Source organism: Triticum dicoccoides, chromosome 3B (genome assembly GCF_002162155.2).
Source record: "Triticum dicoccoides isolate Atlit2015 ecotype Zavitan chromosome 3B, WEW_v2.0, whole genome shotgun sequence".
Lineage (NCBI taxonomy): Eukaryota > Viridiplantae > Streptophyta > Magnoliopsida > Poales > Poaceae > Triticum > Triticum dicoccoides.
In genome coordinates, this window is record NC_041385.1 from 263123203 (window position 1) to 263134731 (window position 11529).

An 11529-nucleotide genomic window follows, 5' to 3' on the forward strand; every position below is an offset into this window, starting at 1 on the left:
GCTGTCCTATTTTCCCCTCCGTGTCGCGCAAGCGTGAGGGATTCCCTCTGTAGGGTGTTGCAATATGTTCATGATTCGCTTATAGTGGGTTGCTTGAGTGACAGAAGCATAAACCCGAGTAAGGGGGTTGTGGCGTATGGGATAAAGGGGACTTGATGCTTTAATGCAATGGTTGGGTTTTACCTTAGTGATCTTTAGTAGTTGCGGATGCTTGCTAGAGTTCCAATCATAAGTGCATATGATCCAAGAAGAGAAAGTATGTTAGCTCGCTACAAGGAAACCCGCTATAAAGCAACAAAAATTCTACAACATTTTGAGTATATGTTGTAAAATTCAGAATAGATACACATATATGCGTTGTAGTATATGCGTTGCATATTTGCAGCTCATGACCCTATCATGATTATAAAAAAATAGAGGAAAGGAGAGGGAGACGCGTGAGAAACAGAGCCCACGACTCCCTCGTCTCTCCCAAATCGCCGCCACCAATGCCTCGTCTCCCTCCTCCGACCCGCCTCGTCCCCCTTGCGCCGACCCTCCCCCTCCCCTCCTCCCACCTCACAGCTCCGGGGGCTGCCGGGTCCGCCACATCCCCACCCAACCATCCCTCTCGCGTCCCATCCCGATCTCTTCATGCGGCTCCTCGCCGTGCTACCTGCGGCGGCTGCATCAGGTGATTTCCGGTGAATCCCGCCGGCGCCAAGCATAGCCCGATGTCCCTTTGCTCTGTGGAGCCCTCCCATCCAGCTAGATCGAGTGCTTGCTGCCACCAAAGCCCACCCGTGACCCATCCCCCATGGCTAGCGTTTGGGGCGTCAGATCCGGTGTCAGTGGCCATGTCGTCCTCGTCTCATCCGGTGAGTGCATCCCCTCCCCTGGCTTCATCCTCTCTCTCTCTCTCTCTCCCTTCTCTAACCTCAGCTCTTCACTTCTCATGTAGACATGCAGGGAGGAACGGCCAGTGGACAATCTTGCTGGGGCTCGGGATGAAGCAGCGACGAGCTTCCTCCTCCTCCCTCTTCAGGTGAGTTGGTCCACTCCTCCCTCTACTCTGGTTCGTGGCACATCAGGAGACATTGTTGTTCTGGTGGTCTTAGGATTTTCTATTGTCTGGGATCAAGTGCCTGCTTGTTGAGGTCAATTTGATTTTGTTTTGCTGCCAAAGTGTCCTGATGTGTTCAGGCTTGGAAGGTCGGCATGGCCTCCAACCGTGGCAATGCACCTACGCTGCTGCTGCATTGCAAGAAGTAGTGGCTGTAGGGAGGGATCCTGAAGCCCATCTACGCAGTAACGAGTGTGTTTGAGGCAATTAGTACAAAAAAACCTAGGTATAGTTAAAAATTAGGTTAGGGTCTAATTAATACAGTATATATCTCCGAGGCCCTGATTATTTTCTTTAGTATTCTCCTGTTTCAAGTTTTGACCATGGCCAACATATATTCTTTTAGGCTAATTACTAAATCAATCTAACGATGGTTCATGTGGCAGCTGAGGTGTAGCAATGGCAGTTTGAAGCAGCGGCCGCGGGCATCTTTGGCGGCAAGGCTGTCGAGTGAAGGAAGTGCCGGTGTGGCGATTTGTGTTCTATTCTCCATCCTTTAAGCTCATAACAGAAGAAAGAACTGTACAATCGACTGTATCACTATTGTTTTATTAAGAAAAAAACATGTTCTGTACGCATGTATTGATGAATACTCCTCTTCACTCGATTGTGTTGTAGGGAGTGAAAGCATCCAGTTGGGGTGGTCTGCAGCTGTGGTTGCCTCAGGGATAAATTCATTGAGCAAGATGTAAAGTTGCCAAGATAGTAACTAGGACACATAGAATGGGACGAATAGATTCTCTTCTTTTATTATATAGGAACTTGATGAAGCTTTACTTGTGTTGCGCTGTTCTAGAGATGCATGAGACACCTGTAACCTTTTTCCCTTGGCTTTGCAGCTGCACGCACCAACTTGATGTTGGGGGACACCATGGAAGGTATACACTCTCCCTCTCCCTACCGTACTACTGCTCATTGTGTTCATGACCATTGAGCTATGCTAGGTTCTATGCTGTCGTTGATGCAAATTTATAGGATTTGGGGCTATAGGCTTCAATAGATATATTTAGCAATAAATAAATCTGTCAGTTCACACAAAACTTTTTGACTGTAGGTGTACAAAATTAGCAATGGATCTCTAGGCTGGTGATGACCATGTAAATTTGTTTTAGTGGACTTGGGGCTGTAGGTTCATTCAAAAGCATGGTGAGCACCTGTAGGTTTGTCCATTTCCTGTTGGATGACTCAAACCAACTAGAGCTAAATGTTTTTGTTCAGTTTCAGATGTTTGGTTCAGTTTGCTAATTGAATGGAGAAGAGAAGAGAAGTAGCACAATAGCGCTTAGGCTACTGTCCATATAATGTTATTGAGCCATGTTGTTCTGCAGGCTATGTCGTATATTGTGGAATCTTTATTAGTCAGCAATGATCACTAACACTCATGCTAGTATATTTTCAGAATCATAACAGGGACGTAGTTCTTTCTATAGTTCCAAGTTATGATCCTAAATTTAAACTCGATGGTGCTGAAATTAAAATGCATTTTGGGCAGTGTAATACAACACTTGCGAAAACTGAAGATTTCGTACAGAGTCGCAAAAACTGCAATCATATTGGTAATGCAGAAAAAATATTGCATGGCCTTCAACCTTTGTATGTGTCTAATATCCTTCCTTTATCACTACTTGCATCATGTCAATGCATTATGTTTTAACAGTTTATTTTGTTAATTTTCTTTGTAGATTCAAAAGATATATGGATGATTATATGGTTGCGTAACAAGTATATTGCAATGATGATGACGACGACGATGACGACAACGACGATGATATTCTGGTTCATGATGCTGATGCTAATGGATGCTTTCAATTTTAGTTAAGTTGTGGGATGTTCCTTTTGGACAATGTTCCTCAGTTAGTTTTAGTTAATTTGTAGGGACGTTGATGGACAATTTTAGTTTAGATTTTCCTGTCAAGAAAATATTAGATTATGCATCACATTTGGATGATGTTCCTCTTGTAATACCCATTGTTGTAATTCAATAGTTTTAACTGATATATGATTTCTTCCTCTTGTGAATATTTTCTCTTATTTTTTTTCCTCACTTGATACACATAATTATCATCATTATGCGGAGCATTAATTTAATTGCTGGCTTTATACAATATTATTCATGTTATATATGCACCGACACCTGAAGCCTTGCAAATTCTTTGTTGCCTAGCAATCACCAACGTATAGGAGTGTTGTAAAAATCGGTTTTATGTGTTGTACTCTTGCAATGGTCTCTTTACCAACGGAAGTATAAGCGTTGCATTATGCGCTAGCAACGTCGGATAAGGCTACGCATCTGAATCCGATGGTAAAGACCCTAACAATGCATATATGGACTTTTAGATACGGAAAAAAGCGTTGCTATAGGTGGGGTCATGTTGTAGTGGCTTATGCCTCTCCCACATAATACTTGCTATCGGTCTAGTAAAGTAGCCAATTGCTTAGGGACAATTTCACAACTCCTGCCACAACTTTTCCACACTCGATATATTTACTTTATTGCTTCTTTATCTAAACAGCCCCTACTTTTTGTTTACGTGCTCTTTATTATCTTGCAAACCTATCCAACAACACCTACAAAGTACTTCTAGTTTCATACTTGTTCTAGGTAAGGCGAACACTAAGCGTGCGTAGAGTCGTATAAGTGGCAGATAGGACTTGAGAGAATATTTGTTCTACCTTTAGCTCCTCGTTGGGTTCGACACTCTTACTTATTGAAAGAGGCTACAATTATCTCCTACACTTGTGGGTTATCACGGCGCTACCTGCGGGTAGCGCGGGGACCTCCAAGGGCGGGAAGACAACCCCGCTAGCGCACGTGCCACGTTCCTCTCAGCTCGTGCGCAACGAACATCGCCGTGATGTTGGAGACCTCAGGCATCGCTGCGACAAAAGCCCTCAGCGTCACTCTCAGGACGCGCAGGACCAACATGCGTGCCATGATGCTGGCGAAAAGGGCACGCGACCGCGGAATCGTGGTGGGACTCCTTCTAACATAGTTAGAAGTCTGAGTTCCTCCCATTCCTCGTGCCTGTCGCTGCTGCCCATATGAGCAGAGGCATTGGCAATGGTGTAGCTACTCCTCAACTTTCCTCCTGCCTTGGAGAAGCAAGAAGAGTGGAGAGCTGCCATCCAAAGCCTCATTGGCCATGCCAACAGGGATGGCCACGGGGAAGCAAGTCCCTCGTGGCGCCGGACCGCCGAGCCGGCGCACGTTGACAGTGGAAGGGTTGGAGGTGGCGCGACCACGATGCACTCCCCTCCACCACGGCCGGCCCGTCAGGTTGACGCCCATGATAACGTGTCCATGGCATTGTCAGACCCACGGACGCGTCGTGACCAATGTCAAGTTCTCCGAGAGCGGCTCAAGGAAGACGCTCGGACCACTATCGAGCGGCGACGGGACGCACGTCATCAATCTGATAGGCGTGCTGGGCCTACTACGTATAGGCCTGCTCCAGGGGATGCCGGCGACTTTCCTTATGCGATAACTTGTCCAGCGTTCACCCATGAGCTGTGGCAGTTCTAGTGGCTCAACACCCGCGTGTTCAAACTGGAGGTCCCGGAGAAGTACGACGGCAAGACCCACCCTTCTGAGTTCCTGAGCATTTACACCATTGAAATGCAAGCTGCCGGAGCACGAGACGACAAGGTACTCGCCAACTATTTCCCGTTGGCACTCAAGCCCAATGTCAGGTCATGGTTGATGCATTTGCCGATAGAATCCATATCCTCTTTGTCTGATATGTGCCATGAGTTTGTTGGTGCCTTCACGGGCGACCACGTAGCTCCTGGCCAGGCAAGTGATTTGCATGTGATCCCTCAAAGGGACGATGAATGCTTGCGTAAGTACATACAGAGATTCAGCCATGTGCAGTACAACATCCCCGATGTTCATCCCGCCGCTGTCATCGGCGTGTTCCATTAGAACATGCACAATCGTAAGATGCATGAAGAGCCGGTGATGAATAAGGTTGCAGATGTTGCCGAACTATACGTTCTGGCCGATAGATGTGCCCGAGCTGAGGAAGGGAGAAAGTACCCCGATGAGAATGCTGATGTGGGAAGTGACTCAGAAGACGAAGACGTCGCCGCCCCAACGAAGAAGGGCCGACGATGTAACAGGAAGCGCAAGGTCAAGACCGTGCTTGCCGTTGAGGAATCCGGCAAGGCCAAGGTTATTGACCCTGGCAAGGAGATTGCCGGGTGCAACGCCTGTCGGGCCTTGGCGGCTGCCGGCAAGTTAGAGGGCTCCGACAAGCATTACTACAAAATTCACCATACCAAGGGCCACGATCTCCATAATTTCCACCAAGTGGAGCTGCTAATGGAGAAGCAAAGGGCTGAGTATGAGAGACAAGACAAGGAGAAGGGCCAAGGTGGCACTGAAGGATCCAGCAGGAAGTGCGGAGGCCGAGGAGGTCGCGGTGACAAGGAGAAGCAACAAGAGAGGCCTGCCCGAGGCCGCGACAAGAAAGAAGAGGATGACGATCATGATGATGACGACGAGTCCACCGAGCATGAGTTTCAGAAAGAGATGGAGGTCATCTGTGTTGACGGAGGTGCCTCGTTGCATTCCTCCCACCGCTAACTTAAACAGTGGGCACGTGAGATTAATGCGACAGAATTGATGGTCAACGCACAGAGGCCACTAAGGTGGTCCCACACACCATCATTTTCGACGCTGAGGATCACCCTGATCGCACAACTGCGGTCGGGTGTTTGCCGTTGTTGGTATCACAAACAATACGCAACCTCAAGGTGACGAAGATGTTAGTTGACGGTGGGGCTGGTCTGAACTTGATCTCGCCCAATGTGATCAAGAGGCTGCAGATCCCTGACGAGGATCTTGAGGAAACGGGTACGTTCCAAGGGATCAATCCGGGGAGGAGCCAGGCCAAGGGAAAGGTCACGCTATTGGTCACGTTCGGTGGCGACCTCGACTACAGGACAAAGAGAATCATTTTCGATGTTGCCGAGATCCCGTTGCCATATAATGGGATCCTTGGCTGCCCGGTGCTGGCCAAGTTCATGGCGGCGTCACACTACGCATACAACAAGCTGAAGATGCCCAACCCGATGAGCATCATAACCGTCAGCTGCGACAAGAAGGATGCGCTCATCTGCGCTGAGCAGCTCTATCAAGAGGCGGTTGCAGCGTCCTCCGCCAAGACACCTACTCCCGCTTCCAAGAAGAAGACCAACAAGGCCTTGGCTGCCGGCAAGACTCCTGGCTCTGGCAAGGGTTCCTACACTCACTCCGGCAAAAACGCCTCTTCGGAGTGCTGCGTTCCCGCTAAGGATGTGCCAGAGAGCTCTACCGGCAAGAGCAAGAAGTCAAATATGGCCCCACCAGAAACCAAGAAGGTGCCCGTCAAGGAGGATGGCACAGGCGGAGATTTTACCATAAGCTCCACCCTTGACAGCAAATAGGAAAGCGCGCTCGTCGCCTTCTTGCGGGCGAATGTCGACGTGTTTGCATGGCAAGCATCCGACATCCCCGGTGTTCCCAGGGAGGTGATTGAGCACCATATTGCTGTCTGCCCCCATGCATGGCCCGTCAAGCAGAAGGTCAAAAAGCAAGCTTTGGAGCGACAAGAGTTTATCATCGAGGAGATCAGGAAGTTGGAGGCGGCAGGCTTGGTCAAGGGAGTACTCCACCCGACGTGCTTGGCCAATCCAGTGGTAGTACGTAAGGCAAATGGGAAGTGGAGGCTATGTATCGACTATACTGATATCAATAAAGCCTGTCCAAATGATCCTTTCCCATTGCCACATACCGACCAGATAGTGTACTCCACTACTGGGTGTGACCTACTGTCATTCCTTGATGCTTACTCAGGATATCATCAGATCTTTATGAAGAAGGAAGACGAAGAAAAGACCCCGTTCATCACCCCATGTGGTACATAATGTTGTAAGAATGCCTTTCGGGTTGAAGAGCGCTAGTTTGACATTCGCCTGAGCAGTCCAAATTGGTTTTGAGCCCCAGCTCCATAGGAATATGAAAGCCTACATGGATGATATAGTGGTCAAAACCAAAGACAAGGCTACGTCCGTGCAGGACCTAGAAGAAACCTTTGCAAATTTGTGCAAGATCAACCTCAAGCTCAGTGTGTGTTCGGCATCCCATCCGGCAAACTTCCTGGGTTCTTTGTGTCTCAATGCGAAATTGAAGCGAATCCTAACAAGATCAAAGCCATTGAGCAGATTGAGGCGCCCAGACGAGTCAAGGACGTCCGTACGCTTGCCAGCTGCGTTGCCGCCCTGAGTAGGTCTATCTCTAAGTCTGTTGAGCACGCCCTCCCCTTTTTCAAAATTTTGAAAAAGGCAGGTCCAATGAAATGGACTCTGGAGGCAGGGGCAGCGCTGCAAGATTTAAATAGGTACCTCTCCTCTATGCCAATACTAGTCACACCCAAACCACAAGAGTCGTTACTGCTGTATTTGGCGACAACAAATCAAGTGGTCAGTGTTGCGCTAGTGGCGGAGAGAGAAGTTGAGGAAGAGGCAATGGCGGCGGCAAGGCCATCGGACAAGGAACCAGGGCCGGCAGGCCCGATGCCGGCAAGGCAGAACCCCCGGTAGAGCCCGGTTCCAACAAGACAGAGTCTGCGCAAGTAAGCAAAGTGAGGCAGAAGAAGAAGGTGGTGCAACACCCAGTCTATTTTGTCAGCTCCCTCTTGCAGGGGACTCGGTCAAAGGTATTCTGGCATCCAGAAGTTGCTTTTCGGCCTTCTTATGGCCTCAAGGAAGCTGCGCCACTATTTTCAAGCACATTAGATCACCGTCATCACTCCCCACCCATTGCAATGAATCTTGCACAACCCAGATGCAACTGGGAGGATTGTGGAATGGACGTTGGAGCTGTCGAGCTTTGGGCTCAAGTTTGAAAGTACTTCGACGATCATGAGTAGAGACTTGGAAGAGTTCATAGCAGAATGGACATCCACGCCCGACGAAGAAGTTCAAGAAACCACCCTTCCCGGCAAAGAGGCAAGTAGTCATTGGATTATGTACTTCAATGGGGCTTTCTCATTACAAGGTGCTTGTATCGGCGTGCTGCTCATCGCACCCACCGGAGAGCGCCTCAAGTACGTAGTCCAGATGCATTTTCCCCGGGAGAGGTCAACAAACAACACTTGAGAGTACGAGGGGCTGCTTGCCGGTCTCAGGATCGCGGCGGACCTCGGGATTAGGAAGCTTATTATCAGAGGAGATTCACAACTTCTCGTCAAGCAAGTCAACAAGGATTATCTGAGCCCGCTGATGGAGGCCTACATGGATGAAGTGAGGAAGTTGGAAGAGCGCTTTGACGGTCTACAAGTAGAGCATGTTCCTCGATCAGAGAACAGCATTGCCGATGACTTGTCAAAGTGCACTGCCCTCAAGCTACCTGTGGTACCACATACCTTTGTGCTTCAATTAATTCAGCCATCCGTCAAACCATCAGTAGAGTAGAACAAGCAAAGGAAGGCGGGCCCCGGCAAATACTTTCCCTCGGAGCTCCCAGGAGCCGCCGACAAGGAAGTTGCCGGGTACCCCAAGTTAGCCGGGGAGCAGCAGCCTCCGACAGGGTCCCAAGCCCTTGCCGTCGAGACCGCTGCCCCCGCTGCAGAAGACATGCCTTTAGTCCTTGCCGTCGAGCCTCAGGCTCCAGTATGGGCACAGCATACAGTTCGTTTCCTCCAAACGGGGGAGCTCCCTGAGGAGCAGGAAGAAGTAGAAAAAGTAGCCCGTCGGTCTAGCATGTACCAGTTTGTGGATGATGTCCTATACTGAAGGAGACCGAACAACGTGAAATTGAAATGTATTCCTCTGGAGGACGGACTGGAGCTGTTGGTAGAGATACAAGGAGGCATATGTGGCTCCCACATAGGGTCAAGCGCCCTTGCCAGCAAAGCATTCCGGCAAGGTTTCTTCTGGCCCACTGCCCTCCAGCATGCAACGGAACTAGTAACCAAGTGTGAAGCGTGCCAGTTTCATTCAAACAAGCTTCATCAACCAGCCCAGGCCCTTCAAACAATTCCTCTTTCCTGGCCATTTTCGGTCTGGGGGCTCGACATACTGGGCCCCTTTCCCCGTGTTGTCGGGGGCTTTGAGTACTTGTATGTTGTGATTGACAAGTTCAAAAAGTGACCGAAGGTGGAGCCAGTGAGAAAGGTGACAGCGCAGTCGGCCGTCAAGTTCTTCAAGGGACTCGTTTGCCAGTTTGGTGTGCCAAACGGAGTCATCACCGACAATGGCACACGGTTCACGAGCTGCACCTTCATGCGGTATATCCAAGACCTTGGCAGCAAGGTTTGCTTTGCTTCTGTTACTCATCCAAGAAGCAATGGCCAAGCAGAAAGGGAAAATGCTGAAGTATTGCAAGGCCTCAAAACGAGAACTTTCGACAGGTTGCGCAAGGGCGGAAGACGCTGGATTGATGAATTGCCAACAGTTCTTTGGTCAATCAGAACGACACCAAATCGAGCCACTGGCCAGACACCCTTTGCCCTGGTATACGGGGCAGAAGCAGTTCTCCCCACGGAACTCATATACAGGTTAGCTCGTTTATGATGAGCTTGAGCAAGAGCAGTTGCGCCAAGATAATGCAACGCTCCTTGAGGAAGATCGTCTTCGAGCTGTTGTGTGAGCCGCATGCTACCAGCAAGCCTTGCGCCGCATCATAGCCGCAAGGTTCACGCCCGAAGCCTTGAGGAAGGCGACCTTGTTCTTTGGCGTGTTCAATCCGCCAAGAATTCAAACAAGTTGACGCCAAAGTGGTTAGGCCCCTATCGAGTAATACGAGTCACCAGGCCCGGCGCAGTCCGCTTGGAGACTAAAGATGGCATTCCGGTGAGCAACTCCTGGAATATCGAACATCTTCGCAAGTTTTACCCATAGGGCGTGGTTGCTGGCAGCTTCGGCAACCCCCTTTTGTACTAGCCTTGTTGGTGAGGCATGTAACCCTATGTGCAGAGCCACGCGCAAACCCTATGCACAGTCAGATAGCTTTTAGTATGTACAGTTTCCTGCTAGTTTCCTTGTTTATGTATATATATGTGTGCATGCGTGCTTGTCCAGGATATTGTGCTATCTTAGATCCTAGCAGGTACTGGGGAACCACCAAGGCTCTGTGCCCCTGTCCTCTCCTTCTTTCAGCCGCAGTGACAACACTTTAGCAAGAAATTGAGAAGACTGCTCGGCACGTCGTCCTCGACAACCCAACCAGATAAAGTTCATCTCCTGCCCATTCATGTCATAACTTGTGACTTGTGCATTAGAAAACCTCGCCACTCTGTTTAGACTTAGATGTTCCCATCCCCGACCCGAACGCTACTTCAGTCGGGGTGGTTGCAGTAACCTTTGGTAAAAGGAGATTAGCAAGTGGCTGGACCCTGTGTTTGTAACCCGGTAGATGTGACTCTCCGGCAGGCACAAAGGGCGCCGGCAAGATAGCTTACCGAGGAAACTCATTTATTTTTATTAAAGGGGTGTTTCACCTCTGCATGAACGTATACATGCATGAGTTCCCAGCAACAGCTCATCTTTTTCATTGATATGTTGATGCAAGTACAAATATTACAAAACATAAGCATGGGCTCAGAATATTAAATTTTCTAGAAAGTTAAGATTTGGCAAGTGCCTACAAATTGAGAAAAAGATAAGTGCCCCGAAATCCCCGTTCTTGCCCCTTTCCTCCCCAGGCACGACATGCGAAGAATGGTGACGGGCATGGGGAACAAGGCGATGGAGAGCTTGACGAGGAAGCCCGTCAACCACCGACGCTAGAGCCAGCAGGACGCAACCCCCGGCAAGGCGTGTTGCCGGGGGAGGGGGCGGAGCAGATGATGGTGCTGCCACTGATGATCAGCTAGAGTCAGAGTCGTCGTCCTCCTGCCCGCTGCCGTCATCGTCACTGGCGATGTCCTCCTCACCACTGTCATTCGAGGAGGAGCTTTCGTCGTCAGTGGAACTCTCCATGCAGCACCCTAAGCAGATTCCTGAGCTCCTGAAGACCTTGACGGAATCGGTAAAACTGAGCATAAATGGTATTGCAATGCTTGAAAACAAGGCCTAGGGTCCGTACTTTCACAAGTACAATCTCTTGACAATGCTAATATAATTGGATCATATAACCATCCCTCAACGTGTGATGAAGAATCACTCAAAATTCCTATCTAGTGGAGAACATAAGAAGAAATTGTTTGTAGCTATTCTTTCTGAACAATCTATCCAAGAGTTTGTACTAAAATAACACTAAGTTATTCTTTGCGATCAATCTATCAAGAGTTTGTACAAAAATAACACCAAAGAAAATTCAGATTCATAATACTCAATCCAACACAAAGAACCTTAAAGAGTGTCCCAAGATTTCTACCGGAGAAACAAACATGAGAACATGCATCAACCCCTGTGCATTGATTACCCCAATGTCACCTTGGGAA

General features: G+C 49.0%; 1 long non-coding RNA gene across 1 annotated transcript; it reads left to right on the forward strand.

Moving 5' to 3' along the window:
- Window positions 1-1769: 1769 nt before the first annotated feature.
- LOC119281230 lies at window positions 1770-3014 on the forward strand. Its single transcript, XR_005138308.1, has 3 exons — window positions 1770-1980; window positions 2157-2248; window positions 2321-3014. It is a non-coding gene; the product is annotated as an uncharacterized LOC119281230 (long non-coding RNA).
- The last annotated feature ends 8515 nt before the right edge of the window (window positions 3015-11529 follow it).